The sequence below is a fragment of the Zea mays genome, chromosome 10 (genome assembly GCF_902167145.1).
Source record: "Zea mays cultivar B73 chromosome 10, Zm-B73-REFERENCE-NAM-5.0, whole genome shotgun sequence".
In the NCBI taxonomy this organism is placed as follows: Eukaryota; Viridiplantae; Streptophyta; class Magnoliopsida; order Poales; family Poaceae; genus Zea; species Zea mays.
In genome coordinates this window covers 31,351,007-31,376,318 of record NC_050105.1, presented here as the reverse complement: position 1 = coordinate 31,376,318, position 25,312 = coordinate 31,351,007, and positions in this window count along the sequence as shown.

Below are 25,312 nucleotides of genomic sequence, written 5' to 3'. Positions count from 1 at the left end.
AGAAACCCTAAATGGAAAATTAAATAAAGGAAAATGAATAATGTGAAATAATGATTTCCAAAACCTTGTACTCTGTCCACTAGAGTGTATCAAGACAATACAAATTCTACTGTGTTATCCTAAAGCCAAACCTAAGCTTAAAGGGTAATAAGTCAAAGTCTATGTATACTACTAGAAGCCCCACAGAACCAGGAAACCCTAAGTTAATTCTTAACTTAGTTTCTTTAACTTAATGTTCTTAAATCTTGCATAATCATGACATACATGTTCATTGCATTTCGATAGACTGTAATCTTGCGGACGGAGAGTACATCTTCGTGCCGGAGCAAGGAGCTGCCCAGGAGGTTGCCCCCGATCCAGCACCAGAGCCAGCACCAGAGGACCTGCCTGCCACTGCTTTGGAAGGCAAGCCCCGGTTTTATGCATAACCTGTTATTTATGCTATTTTACTTCACTTAATGATTGTAGGATTGATTGTGCACTTAGGTGTAGGAATTGTTTGAAACCCTAGTTGCATGATCTCAGGAATCCTTTTGAAATGAATACTAGTATGACAGGTCGAGTAGTTGCTTTAATTAAATAGGATCTCGGTAGAAGACGAGTGATTTTTCTAGCACTCGCGCGAGATCAGGAAATTGATTGTACCCACTTTCACACTATCATGATACTAGTTGGTGGACAACAATCCATGGGGATTGGTTGTTTACGAGATGGAAAATGGAATAAGGATTAACGTGCGGATACCTGTGTCAAGCGTTTGAATGTACTAAACACATACCGAGAAATATGGTAAATCGGTAAGCCTAGTACCTGAGTGAACCTGCCCGCAGATTGCCCTCCTCACGCGACCTGAGACGAGGTCTCCCATTCCGGTTATGGTGGGTACAAGTGCGGTCACTGCACGACGGCCAGTCGGGGTCAGTGAGGCATTGTACGCCAAGGCGGTGAGCCCCTTTCTGTTGCCAGGGAATCGATGGGGACGGTTGATGTGTGTGGGGACGGAGTGCCCCTACATGTCGTGTGTTTAGGTTTACCTTGCAAGGATAAAAACTCGATTCGAATCATCTGCTTCTCGCAGCTAATGAGACTGCTTGATCCATTGTACTGCATTGAGTAATAAGTGGAAGTATGATGAGTTGAGATAAGATGTTGATTGTTAATAATGCTTGCTACCATGTATGAGTAGATAGTCCACTTTTAGCCTTAAGAGAGTCACACTTAACTTTGATTAAGTTAAAATCTTGATTTAGAAACTCAGCTAGTGCTTTTGGCAACCAAACCCCACAGCCAAACAGCTGCATGTCTAGAGGTAGAGGAGTAGACTCCTCACACCGGGTAAGTCTAGCTGAGTATTAGTATACTCAGCCTTGCTTGTGGCATAATTTTTTACAGGATCTCTGGAGGACATGGTTGCTGGAGTGACTTGGCCGTCCACCTTACCACCGGGTTGGACTGTTGAGTGGGACCCTGCCTCGGCTGAGGAGGAGCATGAGGAGTGATGGGACAGGCTTCCCCATCTCTCTGTTTAATTATCGTTAGTTTTATTCCGCTGCACTTCGAACAATGATGGGTACTTTTGCAAAAACTCCGATGATGATGATGGTGATGTAATAATTTAACATTGTGGCATGTATGGTTTTATGCTTTATTGTATTTGCTCTGTGACTCACCATCGAGTGAGCTTGTGGTACTTGATCCTGTCAGTGGCCGTGTCGGACTAGATCCGAGGGATTGACGGGTTATTCCCATTTAAGTGTGGTCTAGCCTCTAAGGCAGGGCTTAGGCACTTAAGTCGGAATAATTCGGGCAGTTCCGCCACACCGAGATTTTAGGTAGAGTCCTTTGGAGGGGTGCCATGAAGGTGTGCTGGTGTGTTGTTCCTTCCTTTATCCGAGTTTCTTTAGTTAACTGCTCTTTGAATGTCATTCTCTTTGCGACTTCAGAAGGAAGCCCTATAAAAGTCATTTTCAAGACTTACTATACCTTCAACATCTAAGTTTTTCTTATATTTAGATTCAAAGGGCAGGTGGGGTGGGGTTTTGAGGTTACGTACCGATTCCTTTGGGCAGAAAGTCGGGGAAGCGAGAACGTAGAAAATCCTCAGTCTCCCACGTAGCTTCTTCTACTGAATGGTGACTCCACTGAACCTTATACATTCTGATCGACTTTGCCCGCGTGGATCTCTCCTTTTGATCCAATACCTTGACGGGGTGCTCTTGATAAGACAAGTCTGGTGCTATCTCAATTTCTGGTTCAGGTAATATTTCAGTGGGTAAGCGGACACATTTCCGTAGCTGAGATACATGGAACACATCATGAACTGCTGACATGTGGAGTGGCAACTACAATTGATATGCTACGGGTCCACAATTTGCTTTGATCTTATAGGGTCCAATGTAGCGAGGAGCTAACTTGCCCTTGATTCCAAATCTCTGAACACCTTTGGTGGGTGACACCTTAAGATAAACATGATCTCCTACTTCAAACTGTAGAGGCTTCCTCCTCTTGTCATGATAGCTCTTTTGCCTAGCCTGAGCCGCTTCTAGGTTCTTCTTAATAACTCTGACCTTTTCCTCCGCTTCAAGTACCAAGTCTGGCCCAATTATTTCCCTCTCTTCTGCTTGAGACCAATTTAGCGGTGTCCTACATCTTCTCCCATACAAGGCCTCGAAAGGTGCCATCTTTAGACTGGACTGGTAGCTGTTGTTATATGAAAACTCCGCCAGGGAAAGGCACTTGTCCCAATTTTTACCATAATGTAGCACACAGGCTCGCAACATGTCTTCGAGGATTTGATTCACTCTTTCTGTCTGACCATCTGTCTGCGGATGGTATGCTGAGCTTCTTATTGCACGGGTCCCAAGTGATTCTTGGAGCTGCTCCCAAAAGCGTGCCACAAACAGTGCTCCTCTATCAGATACAATAGTCTTCGGAATTCCATGCAAACGCACTATTTGATCAACATAGATTTCTGCATACTTCTCTGTCTTGTGAGTGGTATGCACCGGCAAGAAATGAGCTGTCTTGGTAAACCTATCCACGATGACCCAAATAGAATCATGGTGTCGGGAGGTATTGGGCAATCCCACGATAAAACCCATGCAAATATCTTCCCATTTCCAAGATGGTATGGGAAGAGGCTGTAAGGTACCTGCTACCTTTAGATGGCTGGCCTTGACTCTCTGGCAAGTGTCGCATTCAGATACATACTTAGCAATCTCCCTCTTCATTCTGGTCCACCAGTACAAGGATCTGAGGTCATGATACATCTTGTTACTGCCGGGGTGCATGGAGAATTTTGAAAGGTGAGCTTCATCCAATATTTTCTTTCTGAGCTCGGGGTTTTTGGGAACAACCAATCAGTCTCCAAACCATAGGATCCCTTTGCTGTCCTGACGGAAGCATTTGTATTTTTCTGCCTTCTACCCGATCATTTCCTTAATAACTTGAACACCCTTGTCACCAATCTATGCCATGACTATTTGCTCTTGTAATGTGGGCTCCACTGAAATATAACTTAAAGCACCGGAGGAAACGACTTCTATTTTCAACTTGCACAACTCATCACATAGGGTGGTGATTCCTGCATCCATAGTCATACAATTGCACTGGGCTTTCCTGCTTAAGGCATCTGCCACAACATTGGCTTTGCCAAGATGGTAATGCACCTCTAAATCATAGTCCTTGATTAGCTCTAACCATCTTCTCTGCCTCATATTAAGATCAGCCTGGGTGAAGATGTATTTGAGACTCTTATGATCCGTGTAAATATTACAATGAGGTCCCATCAAGTAATGTCTCCAAATTTTGAGAGCATGAACCACAGCTGCTAATTCCAGGTCATGTGTGGGGTAGTTATGCTCATGGGGTCTGAGTGCTCGGGAGGCATAAGCAATGACTCTGTTGTTTTGCATCAAGACACATCCCAATCCAGTACCGGAAGCATCGCAATAAACCTCAAAGGGTTTGGTGTTGTCAGGTTGAGCTAGCACGGGTGCTGTGGTCAAATGTTGCCTTAGTGCATTAAAGGCATCCTCACATTTCTGGCTCCATTCATACTTGACTCCCTTCTTCAACAATTCAGTCATTGGCTTGGCAATTCTGGAGAAATCCGAAATAAATCGTCAATAATACCCTGCCAATCCCAGAAAACTCCGAATCTGCCGTACTGTGGTAGGAGGTTTCCAATCCATTACTTCTTGTACCTTCTCAGGATCAACTGATACCCCATCCTGAGAAATGGTGTGACCCAGAAATTTAATTTCTCTTAGCCAGAAATCACATTTGGACAATTTTGCATACAGCTGATGATCGCGTAGTCGCTGAAGCACGATGTGTAGATGCTCAGCATGCTCGTCTTTATTCTTGGAATAAACCAGAATATCATCAATGAAAACCACCACAAATTTGTCCAGCTCTGGCATGAATACCGAGTTCATCAAATACATGAAGTAAGCTGGGGCATTGGTCAGCCCAAAAGACATCACCAAATACTCATAAAGCCCATATCTGGTGGAGAAAGTCGTCTTCGGAATGTCACTGGCCCTGATCTTGATTTGATGGTAGCCCGAGCGAAGGTCTATCTTGGAGAATACTTTGGCTCCCACCAACTGGTCAAACAATACATCAATGCGGGGCAATGGATACTTATTCTTGATGGTCACCTCATTGAGAGGGCGGTAGTCAACACACAATCTCAAACTCTCATCTTTCTTCTTCACAAATAAGGCGGGACATACCCATGGTGAAGTACTTGGGAGAATGAACCCTTTGTCCAACAATTCTTGCAGTTGCTTTTTCAATTCTGCCAATTCTGCTGGAGGCATTCTATAGGGTCTCTTGGATATAGGTGCAGTTCTGGGTTGCAATTCAATTGCGAACTCTATATCTCTGTCGGGTGGCATCCTGGGTAATTCGTCAGGAAAAACATTTGGGTAGTCACATACTATAGGGATTCTCTCAACCGGGGACTCTATCATGGTGAATGCACAGGAGCGGGTACAACCGTGATCAGGTAAATATAGTGTGGTTTCACCACAAGTAGGTGAGTGAACCTCAATGGCCCTAGCTGCAATGTCAATTACTGCCTGATGTCTTGTTAACCAGTTAGTTCCCAATATGATATCCACGCTATCCAAACCCAATATGAGGAGGGTGGTTTTAATTATCAGACTACCAAACTTTATAGGCACATGTCTGTTGATTTGATAGGTGGCAACCCTGCCTCCAGGTGTTGAAATGGTAATACCCCCATTGGTGTGGTGAAAAGGTAACTGGCACTTGGCACTAAATTTGGCACTGATAAAACTGTGTGATGCACCAGAATCAAAAAGAATAATAGCAGGATAATTCAAAACTGAAAAGATACCGGTCATGACGGGTGCTCCCTCTAGAATGTCAGCCATGGTGGTGAAGTTCAGCCTGCCTTGCCTCACTTGCACCTTCTGTCTCTTGCCTTGGTTCTGGTTGGAATTTTGTCCCTGCCTCTGCTGATTCCTGGGGCAATTCTTAGCATAATGCCCGGTGTTACCACAAGTGAAACACTTGTTGTCATTGGCCTGACGGTACTGCTGCTGCTGTGGCTGATTGTTCCTCTGAACTAAAAACTGGGTGCGGTTGGGTGCTTGCTGCTGCTGCTGTGGTCGGATCACCCAACGTCCTTGCTGCTGCTGAGGTCCCCTGTTCTGGGTGTCAGATACAATCCTGAAGCGCTGAGGCTGAGCTGAAGGTCCTACCACAGGGGTCTTCCTCTTCTTCTCTGCCTGATGGGCTGTGATACAATCCTCCTGAGAAATGGCCATGTTGACTAACTCATTATAGTTGTTGGCCCTGACTGTGTTGAGACGATCGCGGAGCTTAGTGCTGAGCCCCCTCCTGAATCTATCCCTCTTCTTCTCATCAGTGTCTGCATGATATCCGGCGTACTGACACATGTCATTGAAGGCCTGAGCGTACTGTAACACTGTCTGATTCCCCTGAGTGAGTGCCAGAAACTCATTGAGCTTGTGGTCCATAATGCCTGCTGGTATATGATGCCCCCTGAAAGCTGCCTTGAACTCTCTCCATTCCACCTCATGGTCAACTGGCTGCATAGCAAGGAAATGGTCCCACCATGTCCGTGCGGGTCCGTGAAGCTGTTGGGTGGCGAACCTAACCTTAGTCACCTCTGAACAAACTCCATTGAGTAGTGGGAATTTGGATTCCACTACCCTAAGCCATACATCAGCATCAAGTGGATCCTCTGCCCTGGTGAACAACGGTGGCTGGGTACTGAAGAACTCCTGATAAGTGGCTGCTGAGGGGTGACGCTGATGATCACCACCACCATAATGCTGAGGTGGTGGTTGGCGCTGAGCTAACTGTCGCAAGATCTCGTTCTGCTGAGCCATCAGCTCTTGCAGAGTAGGAGGCGGTGGCGGTGGTGGAGGAATGCGCTCATTCTGTCCACGACACGCTCTTCCTGCCATCTGAAAAATCATGGATATTCTCAATATCATATTTCTGAGGTTCAAGGTTCAATCGTGGTGAAAGAGTCAAAGGGGTAAACCAATATATATTTTTGCATAATTTATAAAAGATACCATGTGGCATAAACTTTTCTTCTTAAATTAAAGCTAACATCATTCATCATCCATACTTCCAAAAGAGTTTGTCACGATTACATCAGTAACTCAAAAGACTCAACTCTATCTAGCCTAGTACCCTAGAGGTGCAAAAGCTAAGCTAGCCTCGAGGAGTTCTACTTCCACAGACTTCTAACTCTATCTCTGCGACCTAGTGAGCAAACGAGGCAACGCTCAACTCGGGGGAAGGTGGTCTCCCTGAGCCAGCAGTGTCCAAGCTGGAGGTAGGCTCCTCTCCTCCCTCGATGTCGACATCCTCGTTGGCCTCCATGTCTTGGATCTCCTGGTGGTGCATATCCAGATGCTGGTTAGCCTCCGCGAGTTGCTGCTGAGTGTTGATAAGCTGATCCTCGAGAACCTCGATGGTGTTCTCCCTGGTTCCCACTAGCTCCTCAAGCTCTTGGATCTCATTTGACAATTGTTCCACTTGTAAGTCTTTTTCCACCATCTCAATGGACAAGTCTACCACAAGTTCCTCCCTGTTATCCAAGGTGATCTTGGTAGCCTCCAACAATGCCATTAGATGAGACATTGCCTCTCCTCGCATCACTTGCAGACGATACAGGGCATTCATGCACCGCACCGTCAAGTGAGTAGTCTGACCTGGGTAGATAGCCCATATATCCTTGGCATGCTCCACTCGGTCCTTCCACATTGGGTCGTCCTCCTTCTCCACGGGAAACAAACCAATGGGGTGAGTGGACAACTCCAAGGGGTGGAAACCACAGAAGGTGGTCAGTCCGTGAAGAGCAATCGCCTCGATAGTATCCTCAGCCCTGTATCCAAAAGACTCGGAATCCAACGATCGCCAGCCTGGCTGTAGGGGATGAGGCTCCAGGGTCATCCTCACCCTACAGCGGGGCACTCAATGCTTCTCAAACAGCTGCACCGAGTATTGGGGAGGCGTCGTGTAACCAGCCACCTGAAGTACCTCCCACAAGATACGGGGGAAACCCTCTCGTGCAAGTCTGTCCGTGTGGGACTGTGCATTCCCTTCGTCCGAGGATCCGTGAGAAGTCATCTGTGTACGGTTAAGCGTAAGTGAAAAAGAAAAAGAAGTATAAAAGAAAAAGTGATCAAAACTCGGCCTCTCTCTGGTTATAACAATATTACATGGTGTACTTTATCTTTTGTTATCATGCCTCGTATCATTTTAAAATTCTTAACTAATTACCAAGTAATTTGATTACCTAATGCATGCATGCTCGTCCTAACGACCTCACATCAACTTAGAGGGATTAGGGAAGAACTCCCATCCTTATAGTAGCCTGTAGGGCTTACTCAAATAGCCACCTAGCTACCCCTCTATCATCCGAAGGCTTCATGTCCTAGGTCTATCCTGATCGTCCTACGATCTATCCAACATTTGTTTCTGTCAAGTTTTACTTTGAAAAAGGATGGTATTTATAGTTTATTGATTCCTCTATGGTTGTACGAGCTCCGATACCAGCTGTGGCGGAACCACCCGAATTATTCCAACTTAAGTGCCTAAATCCCGCCTTAGAGGCTAGACCACACTTAAATAGGAATAACACGTCAGTCCCTCGGATCTAGTCCGACGAGGCCACGAACAGGATCAAGTACCACGTACTCACTCGATGGTGAGGCACGGAGCAAATACAATAAAGCATAAAACCATACATTAAGGGAGTATCAAATTTATTACATCATCATCAGAGTTTTAGCAAAAGTAGTACTCATTGTTTGAAATGCAGCAGAGTAAAACTAACGATAAATAACAGAGAGATGGGGAAGCCTGTCCCATCACTCCTCATGCTCCTCCTCTATCGAGGTAGGGTCCCACTCGACTGTCCAACCCGGTGGCAAGATGGACGGTCAAGTCACTCCAGCAACCATGTCCTCCAAAGAACCTGTAAAATTATGCCACAAGCAAGGCTGAGTATCCTAATACTCATCTAGACTTACCCGGTGTGAGGAGTCTACTCCTCTACCTCTAGACATGCAACTGTTTGGCTGAGGGGTTTGGTTTGCCAAAAGCACTAGCTGAGTCTAAAAATCAAGTCTTAGCTTTTTCAAGTTTTAGTGTGACTCTCTTAAGACTAAATGTGTACTATCTACTCATTAATGGTATCAAGCATTTTAGCAATCAACATCTTTTGCCAAATCATCACATTTCCACTTGTTACTCAATGCAGTACAATGGATCAAGCAGTCTCATTAGCTGCGAGAAGCAGACGATTTGAATCGAGTTTTTATCCTTGCAAGGTAAACCTAAACACACGACGTGGCGAGGCACTCCGTCCCCACACACATCAACCGTCCCCATCGATTCCCCGTCAGCACATCAGGGCTCACCGCCTTGGCGTATAATGCCTCACTGACCCCGACTGCCGTCGTGCAGTGACCGCACTTGTACCCACTATAACCGGAATGGGAGACCACGTCTCAGGTCGCGTGAGGGGTAAAGTCTACTGCCAGGTTCAATCAGGTACTAGGCTTACTGATTTACCATATTTCTCGGCATGTGCTTAGTACGTTCAAACGCTTGACACAGGTATCTGCACGTTAATCCTTATTCCAATTCCATCTCGTAGCCCACGCATCCCCATGGATCCGTGTCCACAGACCAACATCAGTATGATATGAAAGTGGATACAACCAAATTCCTGACCTCGCACGAGAGCTAGAAAAATCACTCGACTTCTACCGAGATCCCTAATTAGCAAAGCAACTACTCGACCTAGCATACTAGTATCCATCTCAAAAGGTATCCTGAGTCATGCAACTAAGGTTCCAAACAACTCCTACACTTCAGTGCACAATACAAGCCTACAAACATTAAGTGCAGTAAAATAGCATATAGAATAGGTTATGCATAAAACCGGGGCTTGCCTTCCAAAGCTAGGGCAGGCAGATCCTCGATGGCAGGCTGTGGTGCTGGATCCGAGGCTACCTCCTGAGCAACTCCTTGCTCTGGCACGAGGATGTACTCTCCGTCCGTGAGGTTACAATCTATCGAATGCAATGAATAAGGTATATGTATGCTATGATATGTAGAATTTAGTAACAATTATGCCTAGTGAAGAAAAACTAAGTTAGTTAATAACTTAGGGTTTCCTTGTTATAAGAGGCTCTTAGGGGGTTTATGCTTATCAATTTAGGTTTGAGGCTTTGCCTAGAGGTAAGCATAATGGATTAAGACTTGGATTGCCCCTTAGATGTTTTAGTAGGCACTCAAGGGGTTTTGCTGGTTTGGTTAGGGTAACATTAGTCTCCACTATTAATTCCCCTTTTCATTTTCTATTGATGATTTTAAGATGGGTTTGAACTACAACAGTGATTTAATTTTTTTCAAAAATTCTGTAAACATTACAGTGGTTTACTATTGGTCACTGTAGTCTGTCTTATAAATTTGAGGTCCAGAATAATTAGAATATGCCCTGGACAAAAATAACAAAAGTTGGGGCAAAGGGATCTGTCACACCCGGTTTTGGAAGGTAAACCGAATGCGAACTATGTACGTGCCAGGATCAGAACTCACGTACACAGCGATTACATAAATGAACATCATCACACAATGCTCGAATAATAACTTAAAAGAGTACTTATTACATCATAGAGTCATAGACATCCACATATTCATTGTCTTAACAAGTAAATCAAAGTGCTAAACGAAACGCAGTAACGATAAGGCCTTCACAGGCAGCTGACTGGGGGTTGCCGCCAACCCACACCTAGAATTCATCGTAGTCTTGGAACTCCTGGAAGTCTCCTTCCACGGCTTCGCCTTCTCCTGAGCAGTGGTTACAATGCGGACAACCTGGTGTTTTGTGGTAAAGCAAGGATGAGTACACATCAACGTACTCAGCAAATGTCCCGTTTGGCTGAGGTGGACTAGCTTTATGTGGGGTTAGGCTCAAGCAGTTGCTTTTAGTTGGTCAAGTATTTATCATTAGTAGAAGCCAGGTTTTAGCATTAACCAACCTGTAAACCATTTCCTCATCGAGGAACAACATCATCATAGTCGAACCAAAACCATAACATAACCATTGTATCTCGAACCATCTGTATCTCTAATCAAAGAGGATCCCAAGGCTGCTCTTAACCGTGAGCACGGCTGATATACCAGTTTCACTACCCTCTGTAGAGGTTGCACACTTTACCCATGAGTCATGATTCCCTTTCTACCCGGGGAGAGCTACTCCCCATTGACCACTACCTAGGTGGTCCGGCAGGGCATCACTACGTAGCTTTTACAAAGATTCCCCAGAGATCATAGCTGCCCGTTAGGTTTCTCCAGTTTGATAAACACAGTACCCCTCCCCGCAGGAGAGTGACTAACAAAGAGCAAAACGAAAGAACCTCGGCACTCAGCCTCGGCAGAGCAAGCACTGTGCCTGGACCCCATTGACGGCACGACGGCTAAGCAACTACACCTCTAGTTCATCTAATTAATCAGCTAAGGGCACCCCATTTCACCCTCATGGTTGCACTGTTATCCCGGGTGGTCTCTCAACGAACCAGTCCTTACGGAGAGGTACTCAGGAAACAGCCTGAGCCCCCTAGAGTATCACAAGATCATCAACATCAACAGGATAACAGTATCACAAATAGCCACATCATGTTCATTGATTATGTTAAAGCAATAGCAAAGTGCTAACCATACTAGCCCATAAGGTCATCAAGGATAAAGTAAAGTGCAAAGCTAGTCAATCCTTAGGTTTCAAGTAAGTAATGCGGGGTAGTAAGTTATAAATGAATAGGACATAATGGGACAGAGGACACTTGCCTTCACCAAACTGCTGATCAGGGACTTCCTCTGCAACTGCCTCGGGAAACACAGACTGCTCGTTGTCTACGCAAAGCAATCATTCACACTATGCACTTGGGAAAATAACAAACAGAAAACAATATACCAAACATATGCAGCAGAGAGGGGTCACAAGTTCATAACAAAAAAGGGATAGGCACTCTAGTGTTCCCTAGGTCTGGGGTAGAGGACTACACAAAGTGATTTACTATCTACTAATCAGATCTAAGTCAGGGGTGGGATTAAATAATTATCTGGTTTAAGTTCCTAAACTTAAGTGTTTAAGTCCATAAACTTAAGTAATCCAACTATTACTAAAGTCTACTCATTTCCAATTATCTTAAATAAGGTTTCAATAGTCTTAATCCTATCCTAGTGATTAGCTATTAATTAATACATGGAAACAGCAGGGAAACATTGCATAAACAGATAGATAACAATATTATGAACATTTTGCAATTTGAAGCACCTAATTTGGAGTTCATATGACAAAGTTATGAATTTTACAAGTTTAGGGGTTAAAATTATACCCTAAGGACTTATTTTTAATTAAATAAAAGGGCCAGGGACTTAACTGCGAGAAACCAGGGACGGCGGGCGCAATTTCCAGAAAACAGGGGGGCTCTTTAAGAAAATGCGCGGGCGAAGGGGTATCGGGCGCCTACAGCCGTCGGATCTCAGATCAGCGGCTAGGATTAGATCCTGCGGGCGGGCGCGCGGGCGCGCGGCGGCGGGAGCGGCTGACAGGCGGGGCCGGGCGGACAGCGCGGGCGCGGGCGACTGGCAAGCGGGACCGGGCGGGCAGAGCGCGCGGGCGGACTGACGGGCGGGGCCGGGCGGACAGCGCGGGCGCGCGGGCGAGCTGACAAGTGGGGCCTAGCGGGCAGAGAGACGGGGTGAGGGGGCAGTGGGCCTGGGCCGCTGGATCGCTGGCGGACGGCCAGGATTAGGTCCGGGCGAGTTGAATCAGGGCCGCCCGATCTGGGTTGAACGGCGGAGATCGGATGGGCGGCCTGGGTCTTCCCTACGGCTAGCTGGGCGGCGGCGCTCGTCCCCGCGGCGGAGGGCTCGCCGGAGACGAGGGGCGCGGGCGATTGGCGGGGCTCTGGGGCAATCCGAGTGGTCGGGGAGGTCGGGGAGGGCGCGGGGAGTTCTCCGGTAGGGTCTGGGTCGGGGCAGAGGCACCGGAGGGGGGCGATTCACGGCGGGGCGGCTCGGCGGCGGGGCTACTCTACTCCGGCGAGCAATCAAACGCAACAGAGAGCAAAACAAAGGGCGATAGGGGCGGGAGAGGTCCGTTACCTCAAGGCAGGCTCTGGGGACTCCTCGGCGGCGACGGAGACGCGACGGGGACCCGGGTCGACGGTGGCGGCTGCACGGCGGACGACGGGTGAGCGCGGGCAGAGAGAAATAGGGAGGGGGAGAGGGAATTGGGGCGCGTTCCGAGTTGCGGGCGTCGGGGCGGAGCTCACCGGGGCTAAGGGCGCGGCGGAGCTCCAACGGCGACGAAGAACCGAGCTCGGGACGGCGGGGTTATGGCGGCGGTGCTCTGCGTGCGCGCAGCGAGGGGGGAAGAGAGGGTCTACTGGGCGCAAATGGGGGGAGAGGGTGAGGGCGAGTGGGCTCGGGGCACAAGTGGCCGAGGGCGAGGTGGGGCGAGTTCCACGCGCGACGTGGGCGCGGGGGAGGTGGGCGCGAGCAGCTCGGCGGCGGTTACGCGGGGACGACGGGGCTGACAGCCCGGGCCCGCGACGCAGAGAGAGAGGAGAAAGCGGGTGCGGGCGCGAGAGAAGCGGGGCTGACGGGTTGGGCCCACGGGCAGAGAGAGAGCGAGGGAGCGGGCGCGCGCGGGGAAGGCGGGCGCCGACGGGTGGGGCCGGACGAGCAGTGAGAGAGAGAGGCGGGTGCGCGGAAGGCGGGCGCGCCGACAGGCCGGGCCCGCTGCGCAGAGAGAGAAGGGGGGGGAGAGAGGCGCGCGCGGGGTGGGCCGACTGGGCCGAAAGGCCGAGGAGGGCGGGTAAGTGGGCTGCTTTGCCTTTTCCTTTTATTCTGAATTGTTTTTCCCTTTTCTTTTATTTATTCTATTTGATTCAAATTCAAATAAGCCCCAAATCCAAATTAGACCTTTTGAGAATTATGCACCAAACAAAAGTGAAATCTAGGGTTCAACATGATGCAACAATTCATACTCCCTTAGGGTTTAACATAATAAACTATAACTACAAGTAAAATAAGCACTTAGCTCCTATAGAAATGAGAGAGAAAAGAATTAGGAAGGATGAGAAAAGGGAGTAACACCTGAATTTGTGAATATGAGCAAAGAAATTTTATACCCCCAAATTCAGGGTGTTACAAACCTATCCCCCTTAAAAGAATCTCGCCCCGAGATTCAAGGTTGGTCAGCAAAGAGTTCAGGGTATTTGGCCTTCAGGTCATCTTCTCGTTCCCAGGTTGCTTCTTCCTCAGAGTGGTGACCCCATCTGACTTTGCACATTCTGATGGTATTCCTCCGGGTGACTCTGTCTGCAAACTCCAGAATCTGCGTTGGCTTCTCTATGTATGTCAGATCTTCCTGGACTTCCAAACCTTCCACTGGTAACTGTTCTTCTGGTACTCGCAGACACTTCTTCAATTGTGACACATGAAACACATTGTGCACTGCTGACAAACTCTCTGGTAGGTCGAGCTGGTAGGCCACTTCTCCACGCTTGGCTTGAATCTGATATGGTCCGACGTACCGGGGTGCTAGCTTGCCTTTGACTCCGAACCTTCTGACTCCCCTGATAGGTGACACCTTCAGATAGACGTAGTCTCCCACTTCAAAACTCAGTTCCCTTCTCCTTCTGTCCGCATAGCTTCGCTGCCTTGACTGGGCTGTCTTCAGGTTCTCCCGAACCATTCTGATATTCTCTTCGGCTTCAAGCAAGATGTCGGGGCCAAACACTTGTCTCTCTCCAGGCTGGTCCCAGTGCAGCGGAGTCCTACAACTCCGTCCATAGAGTGCCTGAAACGGTGACATCTTCAAGCTGGCCTGGTAACTATTGTTGTAGGAGAATTCTGCATAAGGTAACCTTTTGTCCCATCCTGACTTGTCTTGCAACGCACAGGCTCTCAACATATCTTCTAGGATCTGGTTAGTTCTTTCAGTCTGATCGTCTGTCTGCGGGTGATAAGCTGAGCTGAAGTTCAAATGGGTGCCCAAAGCTTCTTGTAGCTGCTGCCAAAAATGAGATGTGAACTGCGTTCCTCGATCTGACACTATCTTCTTCGGCACACCATGAAGGCAGACTATTCGTGACATGTATAACTCAGCTAACGTTGCTCCGGTGTATGTTGTCTTCACAGGTATGAAGTGGGCCACCTTTGTTAAGCGGTCCACAACCACCCAGATGGAATCGTAGCCGGCCCGGGTACGAGGTAGGCCAACTATGAAATCCATCCCGATTTCATCCCACTTCCACTGAGGAATCCGCAAAGGCTGCAACAATCCGGCAGGCCTCTGATGCTCTGCTTTGGTTCTCTGACAGCTATCACAGATGGCGACATATTCTGCGATCTCCCTTTTCATACCATACCACCAAAACCTCCTTTTTAAATCCTGGTACATCTTCTCACTCCCTGGGTGTATGGAGTAGGCTGTCTCATGAGCTTCCTTGAGGATCAATTCTCGAATAGGTTTGAGGTCGGGAACACACAATCGGTCCTTGAACCAGATTACTCTTTCTTCATCCTCTCGAAAGTCTTTGCCTCTTCCTTCTAGGATCAGCTGCCGGATCTTGTTGATGTTTTCATCATCCTTCTGCCCTTCTTTGATCTCCCGCTCTAAGGTGGGCTCTAATTCCACTGTCACTCCTTGCGTACTATTCAGGAAACCGAGGCTCAGTCTGTCAAACTCCTTGGCTAACTCATACGGCATTGGGTGCGAGGCCAACATATTGACTTGACTTTTCCTGCTCAAAGCATCTGCAACAACATTGGCTTTGCCCGGATGGTAATGTATCTCCAACTCATAGTCTTTGATCAGTTCCAACCATCTTCGCTGCCTCATGTTTAGTTCTGACTGGGTGAATATGTACTTCAGACTCTTATGATCTGTGTAGATGTCGCACTTCTGCCCATACAGGTAATGTCTCCAGGTCTTTAAAGCATGAACCACTGCTGCCAATTCCAGGTCATGTGTGGGATAATTCTTCTCATGGATCTTCAACTGTCGAGATGAGTATGCTACAACTCTTCCTTCTTGCATTAGCACACATCCCAATCCGGTGTACGAAGCGTCGCAATACACTGAAAATGGCTTGTGAACATCAGGCAGGACTAACACAGGAGCTGTAGTCAATCTATTCTTCAGTTCTTCAAATGCTTCCTGACACTTTTGGGTCCACTTAAACTCAACTTTCTTCGCTAGCAACGCTGTCATTGGTCTAGCAATCTTCGAGAAACCTTCAATGAAACGCCTATAATACCCAGCCATTCCAATGAAGCTCTTGATCCCACGAACATCTTTCGGTGCTTTCCAGTTCAGGATATCTGCTACTTTCTTTGGATCCACTGCTAACCCATCTTGATTTATGATGTGACCCAGAAATAAGACTTCATGAATCCAGAACTCGCATTTGCCCAGCTTGGCATACAACTGATGCTCTCGAAGCCTTTGCAATACCATCTTCAAATGTTTTACATGATCTTCCTCACTTTGAGAGTATATGAGAATGTCATCGATGAACACTACCACAAACTTGTCCAGATAATCCATGAACACACTGTTCATCAGGTACATAAAGAAGGCTGGCGCATTTGTCAAACCAAAGGACATAACTGTGAACTCATATAACCCATACTTGGTGATGAATGCTGTCTTCGGTATATCCGAGGGTCGGATTCTGAGTTGATGATAACCAGATCTCAGATCTATCTTCGAGAATACGCTGGCACCTCTGAGCTGGTCGAACAAATCTTCTATCCTTGGCAGGGGGTACTTGTTCTTGACAGTGACTTCATTCAAGGCTCTGTAGTCTATGCACATCCTTTTGGTACCATCTTTCTTCTCTACAAACAACACTGGAGCGGCCCAAGGCGAGGTGCTTGGCCTGATGTAACCCTTCTCTAGCATCTCATCTATCTGCTTCTTGAGTTCCACCAATTCTGGTCCAGACACTCGATAGGCTCTCTTTGAAATGGGGGCGGTACCAGGGATAAGCTCTATGGCAAATTCAACCTTTCTCTCGGGTGGCATGCCCGTTAGCTCCTCGGGAAACACGTCCGGAAAGTCCGACACAACCTTGATAGCCTCGAGCGGGTTGGGCTCCTTACTATCAACTGAAATCTGGTGACAGACTCCCTCTTCTGACTTAGGCATCCTTAGCTCGGCCACTACCTCTTCTCCTGACGGGGACTTCAATGTTACGGTCCTCTTGTCACAACTAACATTTGCCTCATACTTCATTAACCAATTCATCCCTAGAATAACATCTATCCCGGGGGTGTCTATTACTATTAAGTCACTGGGGAATCCTATCCCCCTTATTTCCACCATTATGTTTGAACATATTTTATCTGTTTGCACCTTGCCACCAACCGAATTAATCCTCATGGGTGGCATCATTGCCTCTACTGAGATGCTATGCAATTCTACCCATGTTGCAGTGACAAAAGAATGAGTTGCACCAGTATCAAATAGCACTTTCGCGGGATGAGATTCGACTGAGAACATACCTACTGCCACGTCTGGTGCATCCTGGATCGCTTCGGCCTCCAAGTGGTTCACCTTTCCGCGGTTGTATGCTTGGTTACGATTGCCTGCTGCCGGCTGCAGTACACCTTGCTTTGCTGAAGCATTGGGGTTGGTCTGCTGCTGCGCCATCTTCTTTGGGCACTGCATCGCCCAGTGGCCTTGTTCTCCACAGTGGAAGCATCCTCTGCCTCCTCCTGGTGCTGGGGCTGCTTGGTTGCTCTGATTCACTGCTGGGGCAGGAAGGCGAGGTGCCTGGTTGTTCTGCTTCTGATACTGATTACCTCCCTGCTGGCTGTGCTGACGATACTGCTGCTGCTGCTGTGGGTACTGCCTCTGAAACTGCTGCTGATGCGGACGCTGATTCTGATTCTGATATCCCTGTGGGTGACCAGGTCTGCCTTGCTGAGATGAACTGCCTGAGAAACGCGGACGGCTGATGCCTCCGGACTGGGGTCCACTCATCTTGCGCTTCCGATCTTCCATATCCTTACGCTTCTTCTCAGTCATAACTGCCTTATCGATCAGGTGCTGGAAGGTGGGGAAGGTGTGATTCATCGGCTGGTAATGCAGGGGATCCACCAAACCTCTCATGAACCTGTACTGCCTCTTGGCATCAGTGTTGACATCCTCGGGTGCGTAACGAGACAGCTGCAGAAACTTGTCTCTGTACTCACTAACAGACAGGGGTCCCTGCTTCAGGGCCAGAAACTCCTCCTTCTTTACGATCATCAGTCCCTCTGGCACATGGTACCGATGGAAACTCTCGCTGAATTCCTCCCAAGTGATGGCTTCGGGGTCAGCATGTGTGGCGAGGTAGGACTCCCACCAGGACTGGGCTGCTCCCCTCAGCTGGCGGGGACCATACAGAACCTTCTCCCTGTCGTCGCATTGGGCGGTGCGCAGTTCCCTCTCCACTGCGCGCAACCAGTCTTCTGCATCCATGGGGTCAGCAGAATGGGCGAAGGTAGGAGGATGCCCTCTCATGAACTCACCACGCTTATCTCGTGGCATCTGGGGCATCTGCACTTGCAATTGGGGTTGGGGTTGCTGTTGAGCCTGCTGCATGGCTGCCAGAGTCTGCCCAATGGCCTGCACTGCCTGGGTCTGCATCAAGAACATCTGCTCCACTGACATCGGGGGTGGTGGGGGAGGCTGCCTCTGATTTTCCTCCTGCTGGTCATGCTGCTCCAGCTGAGCACGCCTGTTGCATCGGCGCCTGTTGTCAGACATCTGTGGAAGACGTTCACACATCAGCATTGATCTCTCAATCTTTCAGCATAAGAAAAGAGAATACAGAATTCTTCATGACACTGAGTGAACAAAAGAGCTTCACTGATCCTCATTATGATTCAACACAGCTTCTCAGATAAATAAGGAAAGTAAGAGTAAATGGCTTCCCAACTAAACAACTGACTTCATTAATATCACTAGCTAGGCCAAACTGCAGGGGAAACCCACAGGTCGGCAACAGTCATTACAAAGATTCAAATCCAGCACAAGTTCACCATGACAAGCAATAAAGCAACTGATAAGCAAACTAAACTAAATGGAAGCAACTGATAAGCAAACTAAACTGACTACCTAAGACTGAGACATCTGACTTAAGAATTATTACAAACTCCGACGCTAGCGATCTAGGGATCCAGATCTATCCTGGTCTTACAGACAGGGGAACCATAAGTGTGGTGACCACGTGGCGGTGAGCGGTATGGGTGCTGAGTCCCAACAGGAGCGGGAGAACCACCCTCCTGGTGATGGCGCTCTGCCAACTCAGCATGCAACTCCGCAATCTCCGTTCGAGCCCTGCTTAGCTCGTCCAGAGAGTGATCCAGCTCCGTGTTAAGCACTGCGACTAGGTTGACTGTGCTGCTCAACCTAGGGTTAGCCTCACCAACAGGTGAAACAACCACACTCTCTGTGCTGCCAGTAGGGCGGCGGGGGTAGTACCGAAGGTTAAGACCGTCGGCCACGCCACCGAACAAAGAACAGTACTGAGAGAGTGCACGTCGTGCTGCATCCTGCATAGCCGCCTCTGCAGTGTCCCTCTCGGAGATGGAATAGTGCTCCGAAACGGCCTCCGCACCCCGGAGGTCATCCTCCGGACGGCGAACTAGGCAGGTAGCCTCCCAGCGGTCCGGGTACCTCCCGCGACTGTGCTGGTAGACCACACAACGATACTCGATCGACCAGGTGTGCCGGTCGAAAGCCTGGCGCAGCAAGGTGTCGAGTGCGTCGTGGAAGTGACAACCGCGAGCGGCGTCACGGGTGATGGGTCGGGCGACCCATCCTTCCGCCTCCTGCGGCTCAGAGGACTCCGTACTGTGGTCTGAGTCGTCGTCGTCGGGGTCTCCTCCAGTAGCTCCTCCAGTAGCTCCTCCAACAGCCGGGACGTCCCGCGGTGGAACAAGGGGCGCCTCCAGCTGGGCAACAGAGGAACGGGGCCTCACGGTCTCCACCTCCTGCTGGGGTGAGGAGGAAGAGCCCTGCTGCTCTCCGTGCTGGCGCCGGCGTTCCTGCTCCTCACGCAGGCGGTGGTGCAGCCTCTCCAGGTGACTCGACTGTCCGGACACGGTGCGGTGCAGAGGACGCTCCGCCAGTCGAGACGGCAGGAAAGGAATCACCGACTTACGTGCAGTGTGCCTAAGACGAGCCATCTACAAAAGACACCGTAAGCACAAGAGTAAGAGCAGAACTAATATGACAAGTGAATAAACCAAAGATAGAATAAGATAAAAAATTTTAACAAGGTATAGTATAGATAGATAGTAAAACATAGGGTTGGTCGAGGTGACCGACTTTTGAAGTAACAACAGAGGTCAAGGTGAGAGGGAAGGTCAATAGTCCTTAGTACGACCAGTGCTACTCTAGGTCAGCGGTCCTACAGTCAGCACGGCTTTGATACCACTTATGTCACACCCGGTTTTGGAAGGTAAACCGAATGCGAACTATGTACGTGCCAGGATCAGAACTCACGTACACAGCGATTACATAAATGAACATCATCACACAATGCTCGAATAATAACTTAAAAGAGTACTTATTACATCATAGAGTCATAGACATCCACATATTCATTGTCTTAACAAGTAAATCAAAGTGCTAAACGAAACGCAGTAACGATAAGGCCTTCACAGGCAGCTGACTGGGGGTTGCCGCCAACCCACACCTAGAATTCATCGTAGTCTTGGAACTCCTGGAAGTCTCCTTCCACGGCTTCGCCTTCTCCTGAGCAGTGGTTACAATGCGGACAACCTGGTGTTTTGTGGTAAAGCAAGGATGAGTACACATCAACGTACTCAGCAAATGTCCCGTTTGGCTGAGGTGGACTAGCTTTATGTGGGGTTAGGCTCAAGCAGTTGCTTTTAGTTGGTCAAGTATTTATCATTAGTAGAAGCCAGGTTTTAGCATTAACCAACCTGTAAACCATTTCCTCATCGAGGAACAACATCATCATAGTCGAACCAAAACCATAACATAACCATTGTATCTCGAACCATCTGTATCTCTAATCAAAGAGGATCCCAAGGCTGCTCTTAACCGTGAGCACGGCTGATATACCAGTTTCACTACCCTCTGTAGAGGTTGCACACTTTACCCATGAGTCATGATTCCCTTTCTACCCGGGGAGAGCTACTCCCCATTGACCACTACCTAGGTGGTCCGGCAGGGCATCACTACGTAGCTTTTACAAAGATTCCCCAGAGATCATAGCTGCCCGTTAGGTTTCTCCAGTTTGATAAACACAGTACCCCTCCCCGCAGGAGAGTGACTAACAAAGAGCAAAACGAAAGAACCTCGGCACTCAGCCTCGGCAGAGCAAGCACTGTGCCTGGACCCCATTGACGGCACGACGGCTAAGCAACTACACCTCTAGTTCATCTAATTAATCAGCTAAGGGCACCCCATTTCACCCTCATGGTTGCACTGTTATCCCGGGTGGTCTCTCAACGAACCAGTCCTTACGGAGAGGTACTCAGGAAACAGCCTGAGCCCCCTAGAGTATCACAAGATCATCAACATCAACAGGATAACAGTATCACAAATAGCCACATCATGTTCATTGATTATGTTAAAGCAATAGCAAAGTGCTAACCATACTAGCCCATAAGGTCATCAAGGATAAAGTAAAGTGCAAAGCTAGTCAATCCTTAGGTTTCAAGTAAGTAATGCGGGGTAGTAAGTTATAAATGAATAGGACATAATGGGACAGAGGACACTTGCCTTCACCAAACTGCTGATCAGGGACTTCCTCTGCAACTGCCTCGGGAAACACAGACTGCTCGTTGTCTACGCAAAGCAATCATTCACACTATGCACTTGGGAAAATAACAAACAGAAAACAATATACCAAACATATGCAGCAGAGAGGGGTCACAAGTTCATAACAAAAAAGGGATAGGCACTCTAGTGTTCCCTAGGTCTGGGGTAGAGGACTACACAAAGTGATTTACTATCTACTAATCAGATCTAAGTCAGGGGTGGGATTAAATAATTATCTGGTTTAAGTTCCTAAACTTAAGTGTTTAAGTCCATAAACTTAAGTAATCCAACTATTACTAAAGTCTACTCATTTCCAATTATCTTAAATAAGGTTTCAATAGTCTTAATCCTATCCTAGTGATTAGCTATTAATTAATACATGGAAACAGCAGGGAAACATTGCATAAACAGATAGATAACAATATTATGAACATTTTGCAATTTGAAGCACCTAATTTGGAGTTCATATGACAAAGTTATGAATTTTACAAGTTTAGGGGTTAAAATTATACCCTAAGGACTTATTTTTAATTAAATAAAAGGGCCAGGGACTTAACTGCGAGAAACCAGGGACGGCGGGCGCAATTTCCAGAAAACAGGGGGCTCTTTAAGAAAATGCGCGGGCGAAGGGGTATCGGGCGCCTACAGCCGTCGGATCTCAGATCAGCGGCTAGGATTAGATCCTGCGGGCGGGCGCGCGGGCGCGCGGCGGCGGGAGCGGCTGACAGGCGGGGCCGGGCGGACAGCGCGGGCGCGGGCGACTGGCAAGCGGGACCGGGCGGGCAGAGCGCGCGGGCGGACTGACGGGCGGGGCCGGGCGGACAGCGCGGGCGCGCGGGCGAGCTGACAAGTGGGGCCTAGCGGGCAGAGAGACGGGGTGAGGGGGCAGTGGGCCTGGGCCGCTGGATCGCTGGCGGACGGCCAGGATTAGGTCCGGGCGAGTTGAATCAGGGCCGCCCGATCTGGGTTGAACGGCGGAGATCGGATGGGCGGCCTGGGTCTTCCCTACGGCTAGCTGGGCGGCGGCGCTCGTCCCCGCGGCGGAGGGCTCGCCGGAGACGAGGGGCGCGGGCGATTGGCGGGGCTCTGGGGCAATCCGAGTGGTCGGGGAGGTCAGGGAGGGCGCGGGGAGTTCTCCGGTAGGGTCTGGGTCGGGGCAGAGGCACCGGAGGGGGGCGATTCACGGCGGGGCGGCTCGGCGGCGGGGCTACTCTACTCCGGCGAGCAATCAAACGCAACAGAGAGCAAAACAAAGGGCGATAGGGGCGGGAGAGGTCCGTTACCTCAAGGCGGGCTCCGGGGACTCCTCGGCGGCGACGGAGACGCGACGGGGACCCGGGTCGACGGTGGCGGCTGCACGGCGGACGACGGGTGAGCGCGGGCAGAGAGAAATAGGGAGGGGGAGAGGGAATTGGGGCGCGTTCCGAGTTGCGGGCGTCGGGGCGGAGCTCACCGGGGCTAAGGGCGCGGCGGAGCTCCAACGGCGACGAAGAACCGAGCTCGGGACGGCGGGGTTATGGCGGCGGTGCTCTGCGTGCGCGCAGCGAGGGGGGAAGAGAGGGTCTACTGGGCGCAAATGGGGGGAGAGGGTGAGGGCGAGTGGGCTCGGGGCACAAGTGGCCGAGGGCGAGGTGGGGCGAGTTCCACGCGCGACGTGGGCGCGGGGGAGGTGGGCGCGAGCAGCTCGGCGGCGGTTACGCGGGGACGACGGGGCTGACAGCCCGGGCCCGCGACGCAGAGAGAGAGGAGAAAGCGGGTGCGGGCGCGAGAGAAGCGGGGCTGACGGGTTGGGCCCACGGGCAGAGAGAGAGCGAGGGAGCGGGCGCGCGCGGGGAAGGCGGGCGCCGACGGGTGGGGCCGGACGAGCAGTGAGAGAGAGAGGCGGGTGCGCGGAAGGCGGGCGCGCCGACAGGCCGGGCCCGCTGCGCAGAGAGAGAAGGGGGGGAGAGAGGCGCGCGCGGGGTGGGCCGACTAGGCCGAAAGGCCGAGGAGGGCGGGTAAGTGGGCTGCTTTGCCTTTTCCTTTTATTCTGAATTGTTTTTCCCTTTTCTTTTATTTATTCTATTTGATTCAAATTCAAATAAGCCCCAAATCCAAATTAGACCTTTTGAGAATTATGCACCAAACAAAAGTGAAATCTAGGGTTCAACATGATGCAACAATTCATACTCCCTTAGGGTTTAACATAATAAACTATAACTACAAGTAAAATAAGCACTTAGCTCCTATAGAAATGAGAGAGAAAAGAATTAGGAAGGATGAGAAAAGGGAGTAACACCTGAATTTGTGAATATGAGCAAAGAAATTTTATACCCCCAAATTCAGGGTGTTACAGGATCACTTTGCACTACAACTCTTATCTAGGTGTAGATTCTGCACTGAGTCATTTTTGCTGGTATCTATAGGTAATAACATGCTTCTGTGCAAAAAAATCACAGAGGGCTACTTAGTGGTTATTTAGTTAGGATTTTCTAAAGTTTAATGTTAAAAAGACAATTACAACTAACTTGTTATTTGAAAAATGTCAAACAACAAAACTCATAATTTTTCTATGTTTATAATAACATAACATTAGTTATCCCAAGGTTTGGGGTGTTTTCTCTTCAGGGTTATTTTTCTAGGGTTTTTTTTAAATTTTTCTTGTTTTTCTAAAATAAAAGGTACCTCATTTCTTTTGTACTAAACAAAGGTCTAACAAAATTTTCTAGTGAACTATAGTGAATAAGGGAGCTAACAAAAATGTGGGTGCTCCCTGGTTTTTATTCTAACATACCTATTATATTTTCTTTAACTTTAAGCTAAAAATGATTTAAAAGGCAAACCCTATCTTAATTGGGTGTACAGAGGGTTTTATTATTTTTAAACAGGTTAGAAAGTGATTAATTACTTCTCTGAATTTTCTTTATCCCAGTCTAATAGTGTAGCTATTTTTCCTTATTTCATTTAGCTTTTGACCAGTTAATCATTTAAATCAAAACTTTGAAGTTTTCTGCAACGCTTAGGGGTTTTATATTTTTCCTAAGTAGTTTACATTATTTAGGATCTGGCAAAATTGGTTTGACTCGATTTGGGTGAACAAAACTGAAGTTATGAATTTTTCAAGTTCTGTTTGCATTTAAATCAGAAATATTAAAAAGGTTTTCTGGAAAACCAATTTGCATCGAAGACCCTGGGTTCTTTCTAAAACAATCCCTTCGGTGAAAGGCACCCGCGGGAGTAAATAGGGCGGCGCAGCTTACCGGCGGCGAGGGAGGTCCGGTGAAGGGCGGGGTTGGCTCCGGGAGGTTCTTGCGGTCACAGCGAGGTACGGCTCGATGGCGGTGGTGGCCGGAATCTGCGGGTCCACGTGCGCAGGCGGGTGAACTCGTCGGCGACGAGTGCTCCGGCCTAACCACGGCGATACAGGTCAATCCAAGGGCACGGGGAGCTTTACGGGATGTCAAGCAATCGACTCGTGCAAGGAATCGGAGAATGGCTTACCTTGGCGCTCGGTCCACGCTTGCCAGCGGTCGGGTGAAGTCTGGCGACCGTGAACTGGCTTCTACGGCGAGGCAAAGTTTGATTCCTCGCTCGGGGAGCTTCACCGAGGCACGTAGGGTCTATTCCGTGGGTTGAACGGGGTTGGGAGAGGCTCTGCTGGCCGGTCTACGGTGGCGGGGGATCGGGCGGCCGCGGGCACGCCGTGCGCGGGGCAACGCCGGTGATCTAGTGCTCCGGTGAGGTCGAGCGCGTGCGGAGGAGTACGGTCGAAGTCTCTGGTGGCTTTATAGGCGCGGGCGTGGGCGCGGGCAACGGCGTCGGCTCGGCTTGGCGCGACGCGAGGCACGCGGGGGCGGGGGGCGGGCGTGCTCTGGCGAGCTCAGGGCGCGTCGAACACGTGGCTCTTTGTTTCTGCTCTTGTTCTACCCCTTGCTGAGCAGCCAA